The following is a 25,378-nucleotide window of genomic DNA, read 5'->3' on the forward strand; positions in this document are numbered from 1 at the left end:
CACTGTACTCCCTAGCCACAGCAGAGGGCTGGCCTGGAAGAGGGGCAACCGGGACAGAATCCGGCGCCCCGACCGGGACTAGAACCCGGTGTGCCGGCGCCGTTAGGCGGAGGATTAGCCTAGTGAGCCGCGGCGCCGGCCCCTAAATAGGCTTTTTTTGTACTACCTAGCCAGCAATTGAGCTTCACTGTGAGCCATTATGACATTAATTTAGGCATCAGTAGTACAAATTATGCTTATTTGGGTGAGAGTTTTGAGTTCTTATGATTCAGAAAAAAAGTTTCAAGAGTCATTTAGACCAAGTCAGTGTGTAACTATAGCCAAAAAACAAAAGTTAGTGGAATATTTTATAATAGAATAAAGAAAAGGAAATTGAAGGGGAAAATGCTACACTTGGGTAAAACTGTGGAGTATCTGCCTACAAAACTATTCCCTGTTCTAGTTTTTATAACTCTAGGGAAAAATAAGAAAGTCTAGGAGAGAACAACTAAATTGATTAGTTCCTGTCTACAAATATTTATCAAGCTTCCACAAGGTGCGAGACATTGGTCTGAGGACAGAGAAATAAATAAGACACAGTTCTCAGCCTCACAGCCTAGTGAGGGAGACAGATAAATAGGACCAGCTCTAACCATGCAATGCAGGCAGCACAGAACAGAGATGCACAGAACACCCAGATCAGAGGATGGGCATCAGGGAAGCCCAGAGATGAGCTGAGCATAAAACCAGAAAAAGGGAGAAGGCTACCGAGGGGCTTGGGTGGTGTTGTTTCTGTTACTGCATGGATGTATAGGGATGAGAGAGACCAGCTTAAAAGAAAGAAACAATGAAACGAGGGAGCTGGGGTAACAAAGAAAACAGATCTCTCCAGAAACTGGAGTTAAAAGGGGTTGTACAGGGGGTTGACCTTGAATAAACAGACCCAGCATCTTCCAAACCTAGAGTACAGGACATAAAGATGACTCGAGGGGCGGAGGCAGGAAGCCAAGGGAGACCATCACTAGCACATGCTGTGGAGTAGACAGGTCCTTTAACCTATTGGGGCATTGAGAATCTGATGAGTCCTCTGGACGTCTTCCTCTCAAGAAGGCGCATTACCCAGATTGTTACATAGAATTGGTTCCCTAAACTGCTGAATGCTAACCACAGACATGAGGCAGAGAACCTATTCGGATGGGACAAGGCACCAGGGCCAAAACACTGAGGACCAAGTGAGAGAGACCTGAACAAAGACAGCAGGAGGCGAGGCTAAGGGTCCAGCTGAGGCCAGAAACCACATCATGGATATTGATCTGCCCAACTGTGCCAAGACAGATTGCGGCATCATCAGTCAGGTTGGGGTGGTTAGGGAGGCACAATGCCTACAAGGGAATGTTTCAAAGATTAGCAAAGGTTCCAGAGTGGGCAGGGGAAGAAGAGAGGCCAGGAGGGAACAGACAAACTTGGAGAGAGGGCTATGATATCCAAAGATATTTGAAAGGTCTGTGGAAAAGGAATTAAAAGATAAGTTCATTTAGGGGCAAAACATGTTTGAAAATCCATGCATAGCTTTTTCGTAATAACATTTTCCATGAGCTGTTTGAAGGTCCCTTGTATCAGCTAGGAGGGAAGTTCCCTCACATTATACAGAAAAACTTGCTTGAAAGATCCACAGAGGTGAGCACACCAGTCAGCTCTCGGCCTGCCACTAACTGTTGCCACCCGGTTTTCCCTTCACTCGTGCGTCTGCATCTCCTCTGCCCTTCTCCTTGGCTGCTTGATTTTCTATTTTGTCATTCAAACGCGCCCTTCTCTCCCATATTTGAAAACAAAACAACGAGCCTGCCTTCAAGGACGAGGCTGCGTATGGAATTCAAGCTCATCGTCATGGAGAGTTCTGAAGCAAACACAAGTGCGGAGGTGGCATTTCAAGGCAGTGGAAAGAAAAATACTCAATAAATGGTGTTGAGACTATTGGATACATGGAGAAAGGAATAGGTTGGATCTGTGTCTTGCACTGTAGATTAAAGTAAATTCGGGGTAGGTTAAATCCTTAAGATATATTTATTTATTCAAAAGGCAGAGTTACAGAGAGGCAGAGAGAGAGAGAGGGAGAGATAGAGAACAAGGTCTTCCATCCGCTGGTTCACTCTCTAATTAGCAGCAACAGCCAGAGCTGCGTGAATCCAAAGCCAGGAGCCAGGAGTTTTTCTGGGTCTTCCATATGAATGCAGGGGCTGAGGAACTTGGGCCATCTTCTACTGCTTTCCCAGGCCATAGCAGAGAGCTGGATCGGAAGTGGAGCATCCAGGACTGGAATCAGCACCCATATGGGATGCCAGCATAGCAGGAAGCAGCTTTACCTGCTATGTCACAGTGTCGGCTCCTGTTAAATCTTTAATTAAAAAAATTTTATCAGAGGGGCCGCCACTGTGGCGCAGCAGGTTAAAGCCCTGGCCTGAAGTGCCAGCATCCCATATGGGTGCTAAGTTCTAGTCCCAGTTGCTCCTCTTCCAGTCCAGCTCACTGCTGTGGCCCGGGAGGCAGTGGTGGATGGCCCAAGTGCTTGGGGCCTGCACCCGCTTGGGAGACCCGGAAGAAGCTCCTGGCTCCTGGCTTCGGATTGGCGCAGCTCCACCAGTTGCGGCCATCTGGGGAGTGAACCAGCGGATGGATGACCTTCCTCTCTGTCTCTACCTCTCTCTGTAACTCTGTCTTTCAAATAAATAAAAAATAAATCTTTGAAAAAATTTATCAGAGAGAAAGAACCTCCCATCTGCTGGTTTACTCCCCACAACAGCTGGGCCAGGTCCAAGTTGGGAGCTGGGGACTCAGTCTAGGTCTCCCATGTGAGTGGCAGGGAAGCAGCCACTTGAGCCAACACCTGCTGCCTCCGAGGGTGCACCTTAACAGGAAGCTGGGATTGGAAGTAAAGCTGGGACTCAAACCCAGGCACTTCGATAGGGGATGCAAGTGTCCCATGTTTGGCTTAACCAGTAAGCCAAACACCCATCCCCTAAGAGATTTTTTTAAAAATGGAAAAAGAAAGTCAACCTTACTTGCAAAAAAGAAATGCAAACTTAAACTACAAGGAGGACGCCAGTTCAAGTCCTGGCTACTCTGCTTCCCATTCCACTTCCTGCTAAGGTGCCCCTAGGTTGCAGCAGATGATGGCCCAAGTACTTGTGTCCCTGCCACCCACATGGAAGACCCACATGGAGTTCCTGGCCTCCAGCCTTGGCCTGTCCCAGCCCTGATTGTTGCAGCCATCTCGGGAAGGAGCCATTGGATAGAAGATCTCTCTTTCTGTCTCCCTCTCTCTGTCTCTCTGCCTTTCAAATAAATCTTTACAACAATGAGAAATAATTTTTTGCCCAGTAGATTATCAGAAGTACAAAAATTAAAACACTCTGTGTTGGAAAGGCTGTTGGAAAATAGGTTTTGTGGAAATAGGGAAATTGGTTTTGTGGGTAGGAGTGTAAATTGATGTGACCAATTTGGCAATATCCATAAACACTGCATGTAACAGAACTGTTATTCCCTAGCTAGAATTTACGCTACTAATATACTCAGACAAATATAAAATTGCAATAATAACAAGAGATTAGGAATAACCTTAATGCCTATCAGTGGGAGGGGGTTAATGGTTAATCCTCTGCCTGCGGCGCTGGCATCCCATATGGGCACCAGTTCTAGTCCCGGCTGCTTCTCTTCCAGTCCAGCTCTCTGCTGTGGCCCGGGGAAAGCAGTAGACGATGGTCCAAGTCCTTGGGCCCCTGCACCCACATGGGAGACCAGGAAGAGGCACCTGGCTCCTGGCTTTGGATCGGCTTAGCTCTGGCCATAACGGCCATTTGGGGAGTGAACCAATGGAAGGAAGACCTTTCTCTCTGTCTCTCTCTCTCACTGTCTGTAACTCTACCTGTCAAATAAATAAACCTTTAAAAATAAATAAATAGAATGTTGTCTGTATGGAATGCTGTTGACACTGCTCTTTAAAGGTACAAGTTGGGTCTATATATCTATCTCCAAGACATAGCAGATAAAAACACTGAAGTGCAGAATAATTTGTTACTAAAAGAGGAAGGAGACAGGGAGAAAGAGAGGGAAGGAAAAAGGAAGGAAGAGAATGTGTGTGTGTGTGTGTGTGTGTGTGTGTTTCTGTAAGAGTGACCAAGAAACCTGGGCCTCTAAGAGAGTAAAACAGTAACTAGGCTGGTGCTATATTGGGAAGCAGGTTTATTTTCATCTTTCAATCTTGGGAAACAATCATTGGACAGCTGCCTCAAAAACGTCCCCTCGTTCAGTAGTTCCCACAGCTTCCCCAGCCAGTGGGTCGTCTGTGCCGCCATTCTCCTGTTAGCTGTTGGGACTCTTTAAGAATTGCTTGCTTGTTTTGTCCCTACTCCCGATAGTGAAATTGTGAAGTCTGTGGAGGTAACACCCTTTCTTTTTGTTAGCATTGCTTCTAGGACCCAGCTCAGATACAATAGATATTCAGCAACATTTGTGGGAGAAATGGAGGGAGGTGGGGAGGAGAGCAGCAAGTAGGGACCAACAAATAAAGAAAACTGATATTTTGCTTCCTAAATTAAATAGCAGTAAAAACAAATTCTTTTCTAGAAGGTGGATTAGAGCCGAAAACATTAGAGATACCACAAGGAGGCGCTAGAATTCCACATGGAGTCTCTCTGCCAAGAAAAGCCAGATCCAACTAAGGCCTGACCTGGGCTAGTACCTTAGAACAGATGCCTGGCTGAGCAGAGTGAGCCAAGAAAGAAAATCTGGAATGAGAACTGGTGCTGCCAGGAGCTGCAGCTCTGTCGTGGCACAGAGATGAAGGATCACTTTAAGGGGACTCTGATGGAGAGTTCCCGTGTGGCCTCTGGACAAGCCACCTGCCCTGGGGACCATCCGTCCACACAGTGGCATGTTCTTCCCTCCTCCCAGGCTTCCCCCTCTCCTAACTGAGCAAAACGCGGAGGCTCCTAGTGTTGGGCTATCATCCCATCACCACAGGATGTCCCCATTGGGTCTTTCTCCTTCATGCCATGGTGGATGACAAATGTCACACATGTCGTTACCACCACCCCCCTCCTCTTTTTCCTCCCAAGAGGTCACTGAAACTTTCAGCGCAGACCTTTGGACCCTAGATTTCTGTGTAGGCAGGCAAGAAAGAAAAAAATCCTTTTAAATTTCAAATATATATCTCACTTCTGTGAGGAACCAGGAAATGTAGCCATGGAAACCAGAGCATGAGTGTAACCATGGAGACCCATTGAAAGCAGCTGGGCTGTTACCATCTAGACTCTGGGAGGCTGGAGATGTTAGAGGACAGTTAGCCCTGGCTATTATAGTCAAGTGATGTCAATTGTTTAGGTGACTGTTTTACAGACTTGTAAGTAATTTCTGGATACTGCCAATACATTAATTTTTATTTATTTATTGCCATTTTATTTGAAAAGCTGAAAGACACACAGAAAGAAAAGAAAGAGAGACCTTCTATCTGCTGTTCACTCCCCATGTGACCAAAATAGGTAGAGATGCTGGTGCCGTGGCTCACTAGGCTAATCCTCCGCCTTGCGGCGCCGGCACACCGGGTTCTAGTCCCGGTCGGGGCGCCAGATTCTGTCCCGGTTGCCCCTCTTCCAGGCCAGCTCTCTGCTGTGGCCAGGGAGTGCAGTGGAGGATGGCCCAGGTGCTTGGGCCCTGCACCCCATGGGAGACCAGGAGAAGCACCTGGCTCCTGCCTTCAGATCAGCGCGGTGCGCCGGCCTCAGCGCGCCGGCTACGGCAGCCATTGGAGGGTGAACCAACGGCAAAGGAAGACCTTTCTCTCTGTCTCTCTCTCTCACTGTCCACTCTGCCTGTCAAAAAAAAAAAAAAAAAAAAAATAGGTAGAGCTGAGCCACACCAAAGCCAGGAACCCGGGAATCCATTCAGGTCTCCCGCATGGGTGGCAGGGACCCAACTGCTTCAGCCATCACCTGTGGCCTCCCAGGGTGCTGACTAGCAGGAAGCCGGGTCAGAAGCATAGAATCTGGGACTCAGACCCAGGCAGGTCAAGCAGCAACTAAACCATTGCACTGCAATGCCCACCCAGGGCCAATACTGCAAGATATTAGGAAGGAAATCTTTTCATAGGACTTCCTCCGTTAGACTGATTTCTACAGCGGCCTCCCCACCTCCTCCCTGCCCTCTTATCACACCTCCAGAGTCATCGCTCACTCATTCAGCAAACATGCTAATCACCTTGCTGAGCCGGGCACTCTGCTGGATCCCACCATGTCTATGCTTCAGGCAAATTGCTTTCTTTGTCTCAGCTGCTTTAATCCTGAGATAAGCATTTTCTCCTTTCCCTGTGTGCATCAAACCCCACCAGTCCCCTGCAAACACAGCCTCAAGAAGCTTGATGACAGTTTGGAGTGTGACCTGCTTTGGCTCTGTTTAGTGCATCTGTGTGGTTAAAAGGTGCACAGACCAAAGTCCTCACGACTTGCCGCTGTGTCACCTCACAGTCACTGGGCCTCTCTGAATCTCAGGTGTCCCATCTGTAACAAGGAAATAAAACCTCTCTTTAGGTCATGTAGTGATAACCCCACCAACTGTGAGGATTTAAATTGCCACAATCTTGCGTCACTGTGCACTTACTCCTCATGTAGGATCTTTGTCCTTAGTGTGCTGTACATTGAGATTTAATGCTATAACTAGTACTCAAACAGTATTTTTCACTTTATGTTTCTGTGTGGGAGCAAACTGTTGAAATCTTTACTTAATGTATGCTAAACTGATCTTCTGTATATAAAGAGAATCGAAAATGAATCATGATGTGAATGGAAGGGGAGAGGGAGTGGGAAAGGGGAGGGTTGCGGGTGGGAGGGACGTTATGGGGGGAAGCCATTGTAATCCATAAGCTGTACTTTGGAAATTTATATTCATTAAATAAAAGTTAAAAAAAATAAATTGACACAACCTTAAAGATTTATTTATTTGAAAGTCAGAGTTACACAGAGAGAGGAAGAGAGAGTGAGCGATCTTCCATCTACTCATTTATTCCCCAAATGGCCACAATAGCCAAGCCAGGAACTAGAGGCTTCTTCTAGGTCTCCTACACAGGTGCCGGGGTCCAAGCACTTGAACCATCCTCTGCTGCTTTCCCAGGCCATTAGCAGAGAGCTGGATCGGAAGTTGGAGCAGCTGGGACTCGAACTGGCGCCCATATTGGACACCGGTGCTGCAGGCAGATGCTTTACTCACTGTGCCACAGCGCCAGCCCCACCACAGAGCTTTATCTTTTGTTCTTACCCATGTGTCCCCACCATGACTCAGCAACCTCCTTTCACGTGCTCAGCCCTTTCTCCTAGTCACTGAATGGCTGGAACTAATGCTCTATCACCTGTGACCACGGTAGATAAGGATGCTGGAGACGATGGTGATGACCACATTTGTCACTTGGTCCTCATTAGACACCAGGCACTGTCCTAAGCACTTTTCAGTAACTCATTTAATTCTTATACTCATCATCCATTGAGGATGGTTAGCGTGTGCACCGTACAGAGGAGGAAACCAAGGCGAAGGGTGTTTAGGTAAATTTCCCAGGGTCGTGAGCAACAACAGAATGCCAGAAAGATGATGCGAGGCCCAGCAGTGCCTCTGGAATCTACCTCTGAACCAGTGTGCAATAGTCAGAGTGTTCCCGAGCTCCCCGTGAACATGGTCCAGGGGGCAGGCCCTCCCTCACAAGCCTCCTGCTCCACCCCTACCTCTGCCTCCCCTGACCAGCTCTTCCTCTGACCCTGGCCCAGCAGCCTCCCTCCATGTTTCAGAGGACGATGTCAGCCTTGGTCACTCCCTGCTCCCTCAGTTACCCACCCACTCTCTTCCTGGTCCTCGGTCCTTCCTGTCACGTGGCACCTTCCTCATGGCGTGGAAGCAGATCCAAGACTGTCCCCCCTTATTACACGTATCTCTCTCTCTCTCTCTCTCTCTCTCTCTCATCCACCCTCTCCTTTTCCCAGGCAAGCTCCTGAGAAGAGTTCTCTTGTCTTTACTCCTCATCTCCCATTTGTTCTAAACCCTCTGTAGACTTCTTTATATATGCATAATTTTTATTTATACAAAGGGAACGAATTTCATGCATTTCATAGATACAGTTTTAAGAACATAATGATACTTCCCACCCTACGCTCCCACCCTCACTCCTCCTCCCTTTCTTATTTTTCTTTTAATTATTAAATGATGTAATTTTAATCCTTTGTTATCTCAAGCTTAACCCTCCATAACTAAAGAATTCAACAAGTAGTAAGTAGTAAAACCACTGCACTGCCATGGCTCTCCCATGGTTCCCCAAGTTGCTACAAGAAGAGACCTTTGAGAGTCCAGGTCCAGCGCTTCGCAGCACTGAACGCTGCTCGTCACTCGTTCCCCGGTGGACCTGCTGCTCCCTTGGCATGACTGGCTCCTGCTCCTCCACCTCTGCCTTCTGTCTGCCTCCTTCACCGGCTGCTTCCTCACTGCCCACCCTCTAAGCAGTCTCTCTGATGAGCCTGTCAATTCGTGGCACAAAATTCCCTGAAGATCCTCAATGCTAACATAATGAAAACAAATTTCTTAGCACAACAAGAAAGGCCCTTGAAGGTCAGACTCTCACCTCTGTCTCCAGCCTCATCCGTTGCTTGTCCCCCTCCCGAAGCCCTGTCTTTCTAGCCCTGTGGCTACAATTCTACACTAGATGTCACAGTCCCCAGCGTTTCTCTCTACTTCCTTATTGGAACATTCTAGCCCTTCTTTCTGGAGCTGCTTCTCCAGTTTGTTCACAGGCAAGCCCCTCATCTACTATTCTCTCTCCTTCCTCTTTGCCACCACCCAGTCCCTCACCATCCCCTCACAAGCCAGACGTTTCCTGCCTTTTTTACATACACCCATCCAGCAGTTGTCTTTTTGTACTAGAATTGTTTAACTGCTCTACTTCCTTTCCTAAGATCACTAGTTCCTTGAAGATAAGTACTATCCATTTGTTGTGCTTGTCTCATCTGTCCCTCTAGTGCCCAGCAAAATGCCTGGGCAAAAGTGAGACATTCACTAAATATTAGATATTACTATTGTTATCAAGGGGATGGCAGAGAAGTTGTCTTGAAAACTAACATGATCCATCCTCACCACCACCATCAGCACCAGAAGGCAAGTTACAAACACTGGTGATAAGTGAACAGAGGCTGGCCCTGTAGTAGTTTAGGGCCAGAAGAGTACGTTGTGAGTGTGTCTGTGAGTGACATAAACCCACTGGTGCACAGACCAGGTGCGGGGTTGCACTGGGAAACTTCTCTGTGAACAGAAGCAGTAAATATAAAATAGACATCCAATCAAACTAACCACCATATGAGTGCCTGTGACATGGAAGCTATTTCATTAAGAGCTATAATGGGCCAGCACCGCGGCTCGCTGGGCTAATCCTCCGCCTTGCAGCGCCGGCACACCGGGTTCTAGACCCGGTCGGGGTGCCAGATTCTGTCCCGGTTGTCCCTCTTCCAGGCCAGCTCTCTGCTGTGGCCAGGGAGTGCAGTGGAGGATGGCCCAGGTGCTTGGGCCCTGCACCCCATGGGAGACCAGGAGAAGTACCTGGCTCCTGCCATTTGATCAGCGCGGTGCGCCGGCCACAGTGCGCCGGCCTTGGCGGCCATTGGAGGGTGAACCAGCGGCAGGGGAGGACCTTTCTCTCTGTCTCTCTCTCTCACTGTCCACTCTGCCTGTCAAAAAAAAAAAAAAAAAAAAAAAAAAAAAGAGAGAGAGAGAGAGAGAGAGCTATAATGACTGGATGGGAGTGAACACTCCCCAGGATTTAGATCAAAGACAAATATAGTTAAAGGCCATTTTACATGTGAGACTGGGGTAGGTAAATACAAAGGAGAAAATTTCTTCCATTAGCTCATCTAACTTTTGTCAAGGCCCAGCTCCTAATCTGTGTCTACCCCAAGAGCTGGAGGATGACAATGTAGGCTACATGGTCTCCTGGGCCAGTGAGGCAGACAGACATGCAAAGATCAGAGAAAGAGTGCTGGGATCCATTCTGCCTGGAGAGGAAACAGCACAGGTGTCAAGGACTTTCCTGCCCATGATATTTGGTTTTGCTTTTGAGGGACTAATGGGTTTTTTCAAGTGCCGAAGGTAGAGTTCCTCACCAAGGGAACAGAATGAACAAAAGCACATAGAGTTTGAAGCTGAGGCACCTTGGAGACCATTGATTTTCCTCCAGGTCATGGACAGCAGCAGCTGAACTATGGCTCAGAGCTCCACATACATCAGAAGGGGTCCCTGCACCTGTTCGGCAACGTGTGCATGGTCTGGGCAGTGATGAACAGCCCTGGGTGGATGGACCACCAGATGTGGACTGAGAAGTGAAGAAATGTAGCAAGGAAAAATAACATTTTCGCTTGATCTCTCCCTGTCTTCTCTCTACCCACACCTGACCAGGAACAGAAGTGGATAAACATCTGACAATTTAAACATCCCTGCATCCATGTGCACCTCCAGGTAGCTCACCTTGTCCTGTGTTCCTCCTCCTAAGGGAGTGTTGAGGATTATGGTTTTTACTACCTCATGCTGGCCAAGAAGAGTTGAAAACACCATTTCTTTCCCTCCAGGTTGTTCCCAGCCATGCCAGCATCAGCGAATCAATGTGCACAGTCCCCTGGCCTAATCCTGCTTCACCCAGCCCAGTAGCGCTCCCTGGACAGTGAGCCCACACTGGGCCCATGGCACTGGTGAAGGCTGCCACTCTGCATCACCCCCAGCATGGATGCTGTTCCCTGCACAGCCACTCCTCCACCATGCCAAGCTCCTCTGCAAAACTCTGACATTCATCTGTCCTACACTGGGGTTGAGGGAAGCTTTGGACAGCAAAAGCTCAGAGGCTCCCCATGCCCAACCAAGATGAGATGGACATCCCCTGAGTGACTCCAGATTCTGAGAAGCCAGTAGAAGACAAGCACTGTGCAGGCAGAATGGAAACTGGTCCTTATGAACCTCATCACACAATCGAAACCGGCTGCCAGTTCCCAGATTGGCCCTATGACACGCAGACTGGCACAGGGGCATCCCCTGAGAAGGCCTCCACCCACCCCTGATTTACAGTTTGCCAGCCTCTCTCTTATCTCACCCCTCTTGTTCTCTCTACAATTCCTCGTGCTTGAGAAGTTTTCATTTCATTTACCATGCACAGTTTTTAGGTGCCAGGAATAGAACTGACTCTATCAGAATTAAGGAGCCAAGGAATTCATCAGAAGGATGTAGGTAGCTTGCAGAGTCCCTGGAAGGGCAGAGCCAGGCACTAAGGCTCTGCAGACAGGGACAAGGTCTTAGAACCACAGTGAGGCCCTAGAAGCACTGCTGTCACCATGGACGGGAGCCCCCAGGTCTACCACCAACACAGCCACCACTGTCACCCATCACCAGGAGACGCTCTGCATGACACATGCTGCTTCTAAACACCTGCTTTCTAGTCAGTGCTGGGGCAGGTGCTTCTGGCTGGCATATGGCTTCCAGGGTGGCTGGGAAAGCAAGCATCTGGTCATCTGGTACTTTCTGACTCTGTGAGAGAAGCAGGTTCTGCTAAATAGGGAAGGTTCAAAGCCTGGACGGTCACGGTGGCCAGCATGCCCTATACTTTGTTCCTGGCTTATTTTCTTACTCTAATTTAGCCTCTCTATTTCTGCAGAGGTTGCTTCCCAGACAAGATTGTATCCCCTGGACACAAAAATCTGAGGATTCAAGTCCTTTATATAAAGTTCTAGTATTTGCTTATAATCTGACATCCTTATGACTAATACAATGTAAGTAGTTGTTGTACTATATTGTTAAAGGAATAATGGCAAGGAAAAAATCTGTACATGTTCAAATGCACTTTTTTTCTGAATTCTTTGAAATCTGAGGGACAGTAAGCACCCATCCACTGGTTCACACTCCCAAATGCCAGCAACATCCGGGGACTGGGCTGGGCCAAAGATGCTCACCCTGGGTCTCCCATATGGGTGGATGGTAAGGATCCAATTACTTGAGTCGTCATCTGCTGCTTCCCAAGGTGCACATTAGCAGGAAGCTGGACTCAGGAGCAGAGCCAAGACTCAAACTCAGGCACTCAGAAGTGGGATACAGACAGCATCTTAAACACCAAGCCAAATGCCCACCCCGTGACTATTTTGAGTCTGCAGTTGGTCAAATCAGCAGCTACAGAACCTACATATATGAAGAGCCCACTGTTTATAACTGTCTTAGCCTAGCTATTCTAGACCTTAGGAATGGGGTTGCCAGGTTTAAAAAATAAAAATTCAAGATGCCTAGGTGCATTTGAGTTTCAGATAAACAGAGTTTTTCTTTCAGTGAAGTATATCATATGCAATATTTGTAATACATTTATACTAAAAATTATTCATTGTTTATCTAAAATTGCAATGCAGCTGTGCATCCTGAATCTTATCTGGCAACCTCTGCAGGGGTATCTTTTCTACACTGTGCCACACTTTTCCCAGGGCCTAGTTGCTAGGTGTGCTGAACATGCTCAAGTGCAAAATTCACACGCCCAACACAGTAGCCTGGCTGTCAGATCCCAGTTCTGAATGTCAGATTGACAATTACTCCGTCCTTCCCTCCACTTTCCTCCCATAGCAGATTGTCACGTCCTGCAGTTTGACATATGTCTACAGCCAAATAAGGTAAAGGTCATGTCCTTGGGAAAGCAAAGGAGAGAAGCACATTGAAAGTTAAAAAAAAAAAAAAAAAGCTTAACCAGTTGCAATAAGAAAAAGTAGAATAAGTAGAACAGAAAGATCTCATGAATTTTTTATCCAAGGCTTTCTCAAATTCTGAGACCCCAAGTTTACCATGACTCACATTTCACAGAACTTTAATGGGAAGTGAAACTACAATGTAATGAAATGAATTTTCATGTGTGTTGTATGGAAATGAGTCTTGATGAGTCAACAGCTCCTGTTGCTCTCACCTCCTACTTGCTAGGGTGGATCCGTTACACAGTTGCCAATCTGTTCCATTAATGCGAAAGAGCAAATGATTTTCTTTTTTTTTAAGATTTATTTATTTGAAAGTCAGAGTTACACAGAGAGAGGAGAGATAGAGAGAGAGACAGAGAGAGAGAGAGAGAGAAGTCTTCCATCCAATGGTTCACTCCCCAATTGGCTGCAATGGCTGGAGCTGCATGGATCTGAAGCCAGGAGCCAGACCTCTTCCGGGTCTCCCACATGGGTGCAGGGGCCCCCAAGGACTTGGGCCATCTTCTGCTTTCCCAGGCTATAGCAGAGAGCTGGATCAGAAATTAAGTAGCCGGGTCTCGAACCGGAGCCCATATGGGATGCCGGCACTTCAGGCTAGGGCATTAACCTGCTGTGCCACAGCGCTGGTCCCAGAGCAAATGATTTTCAAAGCCATTGCATTTCAACATATGGTGGACAAAAATGATAGGATTTCTTGCTAAGGTTACATAAAATCATAAATAACACAGCAAGGCACTCAACTTTGCCAAATTATTCTAAGACCACAAGCACAGAGACTTTACTCATTGATCCAGGTCTTACTAGGAATAATTAGACCTCCCAGATATCAGCTTTCTCTGCGCCACTTGAGAAACCATAGGGGCCTATTTCTAAGCCACAGAAAATAAATGTTTTCTTTTAGAGCCAGCACACGTGTTGGGATACAGTGTTCTGCAGTAGCCAGTCTCAAGTCTTTGGGAAGACAACTGATTGATTTCAGAATTTCCTTTAATTAGGCCTTTTTTCAATCCTTCAAACAAACCTTGTCCCTCCCACTCTGGGTCATGCATGCACTGTTCCTCTTCCTAAGATCCTCTTCCTTGCTTCATCTAACTCCCTCCCTCAGATCTCTACTCAAAATCACTTCTTTAAGAAAAAGCCAATTTCCTGAACTTCCAGTCCCTCCCCCACCCATGACTGATTAAGATTTCCTGTTGTATGTATGTTTTCAGAGTTCATTCTGACATTCCTTCTTAGCATTACAAGGGCATAGTTGTGTGACTTAGGGGTGAATGTCTATCTCCTTGTCTTCTCTAGCAATGGAACTTTTAGCTGGGTATCATACTTCCCAGCTAGCCCTGCAGCTAGGTGTGGTCATATGACTAGAGTCTGAGTGTAGTCCTTAGAAGAAAAGGTGCACAGACTCTCCTTTTATCTTTCCCCATGCAGGCAAATGGACTGATGGACCAATGAAGGGATGGGAATGCAGAGCAACAAAAGGAGCCTAGGTGTCCACCACCATCAAGCCTTCCACTTTTTTTCTAGATTACTAACTGGGGAAAGAGTTACCCTACTTTCCTACTGAAGTTACTGTATTGAGCCTGTTATTTAAAGCAGCATATAGCCAGTGGATCCAGATTGGAACCTAGGGCTGCATGACCCCAGATGCCAAGCCCCAAACCACCACAACATGACATTTTCCACACCACACACCTCTTCTCTATTATACACCTTGCATCCTAGGTAACAGATCATGCAGTCCACCACTTTACAAAGGCAAGACTCACTACATGGACCTATACACAATCTCAGCATGAATAAAACATGATACCCTCCAAGGGTGTTTTCCCATACTTTTACCTTCTCAGTCAGTTTTCATGAATGTTTTCAACTCCGAGAATCTCAAATTCCTCAGGAACACATTCATTTTTTATTTTATAAATAAGTAATCCGGTTCCTGACATGCCAGTCAGCAGCTCCCCATCCTACTTCTACCCCCAGCACAGTCAGTTAAAAGGGAAGCTGACCATGATCAAGACTCTCCATCTCTCTTGGAGGTCAATGCTGCTTAAGACTATTCCATCCCTTTGCCATTAACATGTGAGTTTCAGAGATTATGCAGTCAAAGCTAATGAGAAGCCCCTTGATCTGAGGAAGCAAGTAGTTAACTTTTTTCTGCATAGTTTTTTACTTAACTTTTTTCTGTATCACATATACTTTTATACATACCATATATGCTTTTTTCATTTGTGAGCAATACTTTTCTGCTTCATTTCCCACTTCCTTGCCTCCTCCTCTTCCTCTTCACTCAACACCAGCCACTGCCCTACCAGCACACACCATCTGGACCACCAGTCAAGGACTCACTCTCCCTTGTTTCTCTCTGTTCACAAAATCATGTGTAGAGATTTGTGGAAATTGCTCTGAGTCAATTGGTTTAGATTTAATTCATTCTTTTTAATGGCTAAATAACAACTCAAGATGTTCTATGTCATAAATTATTCATGCATTCACTTTGTCTCCTGATTCTTGTCACAATGAATAATGCTGCAATAGCAGGCGTGTACATGTGTCTATATGAACTATTGATTATATCTCTGTGGGATAGATTCCCAGGCATGAGTTTGCTGGGTCAAAAGACATATGAATTTTTAATTTTAATAAATACCATCTTCAATTGCTTCCCTAGAGCCATCTTTTCTTCCTCCAGGCTCCCTATAGTTCTCTCTCCCCACTACTCTGCTACCTCCTTTCCCTGTTCTATTTTCTATAATGAAAAGACTGAAGTGTTAAGTTAGGTTGAGTCTTATAAACTCAAATATAAGTTATTTGTGCTCATCTGTGAAAATGTAAAAATGATTATACTCAGATAGTAAAAAAAAAATCCTTGTTGTTTTAAAAGACTCAACAGAAAGAAGCCCTCTACTACAAAGGATCAAATTAGCAAGGTGACTATAGGTGTGGAACATAATACCTAGTTCTCCCCTGTTGGTATTTCATCAAGATATATGTTCACAAACTGCCAAGCACCATGGTAACTGGTATCTTCAGCAGCAAATTATGTAATCTTCTGCCAATGTTTCCTAGGTAATTCATTACATGAGATACTGCTTTCCTGGGGCATACTCTGCCCCCAAATCCCACTCCTAGGACTATTTGTTCACTTGAAAAATATCTACAGAGCTATAGCCAAACACCAGACACTACACTGGGTAGGTATGTAGTAGCTAGTAAAAAACACAAGGCCCCACTCTCCTGGAGCTTAGTGAGTAGCTGAAGGGAAAGATGTTAAACAGCTAATTATACGTATGTTTGGATGGCTTTTTTACTGTGATAAAATACGCACCACACAGAATTTACTGACTTCATCATTTTTAAGTATACAGTTCAGTGGCATACAGCATACTTAAATTGTTTTACAACCGTCACCACTGTCTGTCTCACCATCTCCACACACTTTTTTTTAAGATTTATTTATTTATTTGAAAGTCAGAGTTACACAGAGAGAGGAGAGGCAGAGAGAGAGAGAGAGAGAGAGAGAGAGGTCCTCCATCCACTGGTTCACTCCCCAGTTGGCCGCAACAACAGCCAGAGTTGTGCCCATCCGAAGCCAGGAGCCAGGAGCTTCTTCCAGATCTCCCACATGGGTGCAGGGTCCCAAGAATTTGGGCCATCTTCTACTGCTTTCCCAGGCCACAGCAGAGAGCTAGATCAGAAGTGGAGCAGCCGGGACTCAAACCTGTGCCCATATGGGATGCCAGCACTGTAGGTGGCAGCTTTACCCGCTATACCACAGTGCCAGCCCCCTCCACATACTTTCAAACTGAAATTCTATATCCAGTAAACAATGACTATACCATTTCTTCTTCTTCTTCTTCTTCTTTTTTTAATGTTTATTTTCAGCCATTTGAAAGCCAAAGAGGGAGGGAGGGAGGAAGAGAGATCTTACATCCACTGGTTCACTCTCCAAATGCCTACAACAGCTAGGTCTGGGCCAGGCTAAAGCCAGGAACATAGAAATCCATCTAGGTCGCCCACATTGGTGGTGAGGGTCCAAGTTCTTGGGTCATTTTCCGCTGCTTTCCCAGGCACATTTGCAATGAGCTGGATCGGAAGTGGAGCAGCCAGGACTCAAACCAGTACTCAGATGGGATGTCAGTGTTGCAGGCAGTAGCCCCTCCAATTCTTATTAGCAATGTTTTAAAAGATTTATTATTTATGTATTTAAAAGGCAGAATAACACAAAGGGATGGAGAGAAAAAGAGAGAGATCTTCTGTTTGTTGGTTCATTCCCCAGAAGGCCTCAACAGCCAGGCCTGCACTAGGCCGAAGAATCCAGGAGCCAGAAACTCCATCAGGGTTTCCCTGTGAGTGGCACAGGTCCAAGTACATGGACCATCCTCCACCGCCTTCCCAGGTGCATTAGCAAGGAGCTAGATTGGAAGTGGAGTAGCAGGGACTAGAACCCTCACTCCGATAGAGGCTGCTGACATCACAAGCTATGACTACCCACTGCACCACAATACCAGCACTTTTATTTGCACTATTGGGATGACCAAAGCTCCTTGTAGACATCATCCTTTGCTAAGAGTTTCACTATGAGAATTCCTTAGATGTCTTAAGATGCCATCTTGATTTTTTATAGTGTATCTGCTAACCATCTGAACATCCTTCATATGACACAGTGATTTCAATTCAAATATTTTTCCCTAATAGTATTCATATTCAACCCTAGCACTACATCTTCACCATACAAAGCAACCACGCTGAGAAGCAAATAAAGGAAACATATTTTCCTACATCATTAATTACTCCATTTTTATGCAGACACAAATGCTTTTCCTCTTTGGCTTTGGACCAGCTACTATGGCTGCCAGCTGGGGCTCCCAGGGGCTTGAAGAACATTAATCACCAGAATAAGCTTTGTTCTTTTCAAAGGAAAATCATACTAAATTAAAGGCATACCCAGATATCCCCCCCCAGCACTCCCGTTAGAATAGGCACACAATTTGGTGATTAATTTCTCAATAACTGCTAGTGATTTTTTTTCAGTTATTATAATTTTAGTAAATTGGCAGTGAAACATGGGCAAATTATAATTTAACTATCTTAACCTAAATCTATTTTCTAGGCTTTAAACTCACATATCCAATTACCTATATTTCCTTTTAAATATCTCAGGGACATCTCAAGGTAAACATGTTCAATACTGAATTCTGGGGGCCGGCGCTGTGGCTCAGCAGGTTAACGCCCTGGCCTGAAGTGCCAGCATCCCATATAGGCACCGGTTCTAGTCCCTGCTTCTCCTCTTCCCATCCAGCTCTCTGCTACACCGCAGTGCCGGCCCTAACATATATTTTAAGAGGGAATATTTATCAAATGTCAAATAATTTTCCATTGGTAGAATTTCCCCTAATGTTGTCTACAAAGCACTCATCTTGAAAGTCATTTGGTGAAATAGGGGTTTTACAATTTAACTTGTTTGATAACATCTCATTCATTTCTCCACCATGGTACTGTATCACAGTGCCTCTTAAATAATAGGCTCTGAGAACTCCTTCAATACACAACTTGTTTAACTCAGTTATTTCTCCAACAGCGGGTTAAAGCCACAGCCTGCAGCACCAGCATCCCACATGGGCACCAGTTTGAGTACACGCTACTCCACTTCAGATCCAGCTCTCTGCTATGGCTTAGGAAAGCAGTAGAAGATGGCCCAGGTCCTTGGACCCCTGCACCCGCATGGGAGACCTGGAGGAAGCTCTGTGCTCCTAGCTTCGGATTGGCACAGCTCTGGCTGTTGCGGCCATCTGGGGAATGAACCAGCGGATGGAAGATTCTCTCTTTCTCTCTCTCTCTCTCTGTAACTCTGCCTGTCAAATAAATAAAATAAAAATCTTTAAAAATAAAAAAAATACTGAATTCTGTTTTAAAATATTTGTTTTCATCTACATGAAAGGCAGAGAGAGAAGAAGAGAGAGAGAGATAACTATTATCCTCTACTTTAGTCCACAAATTCCTGCAACATCTGGAGCTGGATCAGGCAAAAGCCAGAAGCCAGGAATTCTATCTGGGTCTCCCATATGGGTGGCAGCAGCCCAAGTACTTGGGCCATCTTCTTCTGTCTCCCAGGTTCATTGCCAGGAAGCTGGATCAGAAGTGGAGTAGCTGACATTTGAACCAGCCTTCTGATATGGGATGCATGCATCCCAAGCAGTCCATTGCCAACACTGAATTACTGATCTTTCTCTTCAGATCTGCTTTTTCACCAATCTTCTCAAGTTGATAACTGTTCTTTATGTATTAGTTCATTCTGTGTTGCTAGAAACTTTATGAAGAAAAGATGTTTATTAGCCGACAGTTGTAGAGGCCCAAGGGTGTGGTGTCCTGGCAAGGACCCCCCTGGCTGCATCGTACCATAACTTGACTGAGAAGCAGAAAAGGAACCACAATGTGCGGAAGGGGCCAAGACTATGGGGTAGCCTCTCTTAATAACAACCTGCTCTGGAGAGAACTCACTCACTCAGCAAGACCACCATTAATCCCTCCTGAGGGTGGTGCCCCATGACCTAATTATCCTCCATTATTCATTTCTTAAAAGGTTCCACCAATGCCTCCGAACTGGGGGCCAAGTTTCCAACCCATGAACCTCTGAGAGATACACTCAAATAAGATCCTGACCGTGCCACCGGCTCTGTCTGGCAACTCAAGAAGGCATTTACACACACTGGACTTTCTGCCTAGGCTGCACTTCTTCCCACCCTTTACCTGGGTGGCTGCTACCTCTCTTCAGCTTACACGTCACCTCTTGAAAGAGGCCTGCCCTGACCCTTGCCCCATCTGAACAACATCTTTTCATAGCACTTCCTGCAGTTTTTGATAGCATGTTTGATGATTATGAGTGTCTTGTTTGGCTGTCAGCACCCAGAAGGTTGCTTGCCATGTGGTAGGTGCTGAATATGTGTTGGATGAATAAATGCATCATCTGTGTCTCCTAAAGTAAGCACCATAACGGTTCTTCTCCTGGAAGACAAAATATTCTTCTCTTTTTGTTTTTAAGATTTGCTTTATGTATTTGAAAGATAGAGTTACAGAGAGAGGTAGAACCAGAGAGAGGGAGAGGTCTTCCATCCACTGGTTCACTCCCCAGATGACTGCAACGGCCAGAGCTGAGCTGATCAGAAGCCAGGAGCCAGGAGCTTCTTCCGGGTATTCCATGTGGGTGCAGGGGCACAAGCAGTTGGGCCATCTTCTACTGCTTTCCTAAGCCATAGCAGAGAGCTGGATCTGAAGTGGAGTAGCGTGTACTCAAACTAGTGCCCATGTGGGATGCTGGTGCTGCAAGCTGTGGCTTTAACCCGCTGTTGGAGAAATAACTGAGTTAAACAAGTTGTGTATTGAAGGAGTTCTCAGAGCCTATTATTTAAGAGGCACTGTGATACAGTACCATGGTGGAGAAATGAATGAGATGTTATCAAACAAGTTAAATTGTAAAACCCCTATTTCACCAAATGACTTTCAAGATGAGTGCTTTGTAGACAATATTAGGGGAAATTCTACCAATGGAAAATTATTTGACATTTGATAAATATTCCCTCTTAAAATATATGTTAGGGCCGGCACTGCGGTATAGCAGGTAAAGCTGCTGCCTGAAGTGCTGGCATCCCATATGGGCGCTGCTCCACTTCCTGTCCAGCTCTCTGCTGTGGCCTGGGAAAGCAGTAGAAAATGGCCCAGGTCCTTGGGCCCCTGCACCCATGTAGGAGACCTGGAGGAAGTTCCTGGCTCCTGGCTTCGGTTCAGCACAGCTCCAACCGTTGTGGCCATCTGGGGAGTGAACCAGCAGATGGAAGACCTCTCTCCCTCTGCCTTTCCTTCTCTCTGTGTAACTCTAACTTTCAAATAAAATAAATAAAATACATATATATGTTTATTTATGTTCTGTGATCACTATCAAACCATTCTGCATCATCTTATTTACTTCTCACAAGATTCCTAGGTTTTAGTAATTTGTAGAATATCAAACAGCTTTGTAAGAGGTGGAACTGGCCGGCGCCACGGCTCACTAGGCTAATCCTTTGCCTTGCGGCGCCAGCACACTGGGTTCTAGTCCCGGTCGGGGCGCCGGATTCTGTCCCGGTTGCCCCTCTTCCAGGCCAGCTCTCTGCTGTGGCCAGGGAGTGCAGTGGAGGATGGCCCAAGTGCTTGGGCTCTGCACCCCATGGGAGACCAGGATAAGTACCTGGCTCCTGCCATCGGATCAGCGCGGTGCGCTGGCCGCAGCACGCCGGCCGCGGCGGCCATTGGAGGGTGAACCAACGGCAAAGGAAGACCTTTCTCTCTGTCTCTCTCTCTCACTGTCCACTCTACCTGTCAAAAAAAAAAAAAAAAAAAAAGAAAAAAGAAAGAAAGAAAGAAAAGAAAAAAGAGGTGGAACTGATGTGGAAGGAGAGGTAGCTAGAGAGAGAAGCTTCTGAGGTTTGACAGCTCCAGCTGAACTGAGGTTCGACAACCACGGCTGACAGACACGGGACAGTCCCAGGTGATGCACGTGCTATGGGATGGCGTCCATGCAGAAGTGCTCGCTTCTGGCGCAGCACTGCAGCTAGGCCCCATGTGACATCCCATGTGACAGCATGACAGCCCAATCTTCACCATCCAAAGCCCCTGTCTGGGCACCAATCACATTCCTGTTCTTTTCTGTGCACCTCCCAAGCCTCCCTCTGTTTGCATCACGAAGTCCCCCATTTTCCTTATAGTGGAAACCACAAGTTGTATGCAAACATACAACCAATTCTGGCTGGAAATATCCAATGTGGCTGCAGGATGTGGCCTTGTGGTGGGCTTTATGTCATTATAAAAACCACCATGGCTGACACTCCCACTCCCATCATACACTTGGTTCCATGACTCTTCTGATAAGGTACTGGGAGGTACTGAAGCCTAGACCCAAACTACACCCTCTTTTGAATATTCAATTACCAAACACCACACCTTAGGACTCCCAATAGTATAAAAGGATGGCCAGAATCTTGTTAAGGGGATTTTTTTCGTGCTTGGCTTTTTGCTTTCTCTCTGTCTGTCTGTCTGTCTCTCTTCTGCACTTTTCCTTTGCTTTAAATAAATCCTACTTCCCTGTATGCCTTTACCTCGAATTCTTTCACACATGGAGGAAAGCGCCTGGAATAAGCCCAGTCAGGGGCCCTGTTGCCCACAACGAATGTTTTCAATCTGGTTATTTTGAAGCACAGCCTGAGCTCTTAATTACACAACAATGCAAACTCTCAAAAATATCCTCCGGAATCTTCTACAATATCTGCACATAAAATCTCTTCAGGAGACGGGTGCAGCTGCACATGCAAGGCAGTCTGACATGCAAGTTTTCTTGTGTTATTATTCTCTTTCTATGCAAGAAGTAGTTTTCCACTGTTGTGTCACAAATTACAACAACCTTAGCAGCTCAAAGCCACACTCATTCTTGAGTTCAGGGTGTTATCGGCTCTAGGTTCTTTGGCTGACTTGCAAATAGAAATTGACAAGAGGCCAATGTGCAAAGATTTATTGGGGGCTTATGCTAAAAAGAGAGAGAGACAGCGTGATGGGAAGAGGTTCTGTTGACTGACTCTCTGACAAGAGTAAAACAGGTGCTTTTGTGAGCCTGGGGAGGTGTAGTACTTCCTTGTTGGCACACAGTACTTCGATCTGCACAGGGCCTGGAGGTCTGGCCCATCCCCCTCAGCACATGGCTTTAATTCCCACTCAGCTCAGTGCTCTATGCAGGCACTATAGAGTTGTGTGTACACAACAGGCTCCAAATAGCTGTGTTGCTCACTACCACCACAGGAAGGCCACATATTGATCACATTCAGCTGTTCTAGGCCTGTGTGCGGGTTGGGAAGTCCCTCTCACCGTAATAGGGGGTCTTTTGCAGTTAGGGTCCAGGTGCCCCTTGATCTAAATTGTTTTGGTGCTAGAGATAGGTACTTGTCAGGTCAGGAGAAGTTTGATTTAGTGAGCTCTGTTTCTGTCCTGTCTCAACAGTTGCAAAGCTCAGACATCTCTGCAGGTTTGATGGCTGTCTACTCAGTGTCCTGATGGCTGATATCAAGGTGTTAGCCAAGCTACTCACCTTTTTGGAAGCTGTAGGAAGAGAATATACTTCCAACCAAGCTCATTTAGGTTGTTGGTCAAATTCAGTTCTTTGTGGTTGTAACACTGTGGTTTCTGTATGCTCCCTGGCTGTTAGCCCAAGACGGTTCTCATCTCCTGGAGGCCACCTACATTCCTTACCACATGGTCCCCTCTATCTTCTTTTTTTTTAAAGATTTATTTTATTTATTTGAAAGACAGAGTTACAGAGAAAGGTAGAGTCAGAGAGAGAGGTCTTTCATCCATTGGTTCACTCCCCAATTGGCTGCAAAGGCCTGAGCTGCACCAATCCAAAACCAGGAGCCAGGAGCTTCTTCTGGGTCTCCCATGCAGGTGCAGGGGCCCGGTAACTTGGACCATCTTCTACTGCTTTCCCAGGCCATAGCAGAGAGCTAGATCGGAATTGGAGCAGCCAGGACTTGAACCGGCGCCCATATGGGATCCCCGCACTGCAGACAGTGGCTTAACACGCTACGCCACAGCGCCGTCCCTTCCCCTCCCCCACATCTTCAATGATAAATCTTCCTCATGCTGAGTCCCTCTTACTCTTACCATCTCTGACTTCCCTTGTTTCTGACCTGCAGTCTAGATTTAAAGGGCTCACATGACTAGGTCAGGCCCATCTGGATGTAAGCTTTCTGTCTTAAAGGCAACTGATTTGGGACCTTAATGATATATTCAAAATCCTGTCATAGCAATACCTAGATTGTTTTGGCTTACTGGAAGAAGGTATAGGTATATTAGGTGCTGAGTACATTGGGGCCTGTCTTGGCTACCTTCTGCTTCCTACATGTACAAATGAGGGTACTTCAAGAAGTTTGTAGAAAAATGGAAATAAACGATACTTACTTTGGTGCAAAAGTGTTTTGAAATCCATACAGTTTTTTCATAATATGCATTTCCATGAACATCTTGAGGCCCTCTGCTCTTTCTTCTCTAGATCACAAGTCATCCAAAGATAGGGCCTGTGTTTTTGTAGCTTTTCCATCAGTACCTAGGACACAGACAGTCAGTTTTTTAGGTGGTTAGTGATTGCCACCCTGTCACCACCAAGCTCAGGATCATCGCTGAGAGTGTCTGGTCCTCAAGCTAGCATTTACTCATCCTGCTGTGCTGCTTTTTCAATACAATGACTAGAAAACTTGAACTTCAGCATCCAGTTTTCCCTTTCTTCAGTAATTACTGGCCACTTCGGTTCAGTACTACAGGGCATTGGGAAGAAGTTTCAAATTTCGGTGACCTTTACAGCAGGTAGCCATAGACCAAGAGCTAGAAAATTCCATAATTTCTTTCTTTGTCTATTTTAGAGTAAAAATGTCAGAGAGGGGGTGCATTAGTATTTTGGATGCGTTCATGACAAACTTCTCTTGAGTAGATAAAATATGCTAAAATGCACTAAAGCGCATAGCCAATGACTATATGGTAAAGCAGAAAGAGGAGCACACCATGTACTTCCAGTCTGACTCTCTGCCCAGGAAGCCCAGTGCCTGCAACTGGATCCTTTGATATACAAATTGGCTCACATCCTTGAAATGTCCACTCTCTCAGAAGCACTTTTCATGACAAGAGGCAGTATCAATAATAGCATCCCTATTTGATGTATAAAGGACCATCAGCACATGACAATGACACTCCAAATGAGTTTTCGGAACAAGAGAAAAATCTGGTAGCACATTAAAAACATTTTTTTTTTTGCAAGCTCTAATAGCTACATGGAAACTGTCGAATCCTCACACCTGCAGCTACAAGCTGCCCAGCCACAGTCTTTTCTACACCACAAATAGTGAAGCGAGCAAATGGAGGCATGAAATCACAGGACAGCTCTCAGTCATGACTGAGCAACAGTGACTAGGGCAGGCAAAGAAGCAAGAAAAACCAAAAGAGCCCCTGAAGACGTCACCATTATTCTGAATGACATCCATCAGGGATCCCTGGTGCTCTTGAAACTCAGTTTCTCTGTTGTACCAAATAGCCTACTTCGTCTCTCCTACCTCACATTTCTCTGGTCTCCTCATAATACCGTCTCCTTTCATGAAGGTAGCACCGGAAGCTGGTCGTGCTTTCCCATAAAGATTAGAGGCACAGGTTGGTTTAGTCTCCCAACTCCCAGCGCTGTGGGCATTGCCTTGTCCCAGGCCTTGGATAGTGCCCGAGCCGTATTCACTTCTTTTCAAAGCCAATGGAAGCTAAGGTGGGAATCTTCAGATTCACTTGATTCCTGGGGGCTCAGGTCTATTTATATCCTGCAGAAGAATGATGGAGAATATTAACTCTTGGTGGTAAGTAGAAGAAGGGGAGTCCATGAAACCGCTGAATAAGATAAATTGCTAGAGAAAAAGGTAGTTTAAATTTTCTTTTAAAAGATTCATTTATTTACTTGAGAGGCAGAGTTTTATAGACAGAGAGAGGGAGAGACAGAAACGGAGAGAGAGGTCTTCCATATGCTGAGAGGGGGTGCACTAGTATTTTGGATGCATTCATGACGAACT

The 25,378-nt window shown here is 46.0% G+C and overlaps 1 protein-coding gene across 1 annotated transcript in view; it reads left to right on the plus strand.

Moving 5' to 3' along the window:
* The window catches only part of GPALPP1 (GPALPP motifs containing 1), a 44,977-nt gene extending 41,042 nt beyond the window's left edge, over window positions 1-3,935 (plus strand). Inside the window, exon 9 of the mRNA XM_070048792.1 lies at window positions 3,697-3,935. The gene's annotated coding sequence lies outside the window, so the exon portion shown is untranslated. The remainder of the gene's footprint in view (window positions 1-3,696) is intronic.
* Window positions 3,936-25,378: the final 21,443 nt, after the last annotated feature.

Source organism: Oryctolagus cuniculus, chromosome 9 (genome assembly GCF_964237555.1).
Source record: "Oryctolagus cuniculus chromosome 9, mOryCun1.1, whole genome shotgun sequence".
Classification (NCBI taxonomy): Eukaryota; Metazoa; Chordata; class Mammalia; order Lagomorpha; family Leporidae; genus Oryctolagus; species Oryctolagus cuniculus.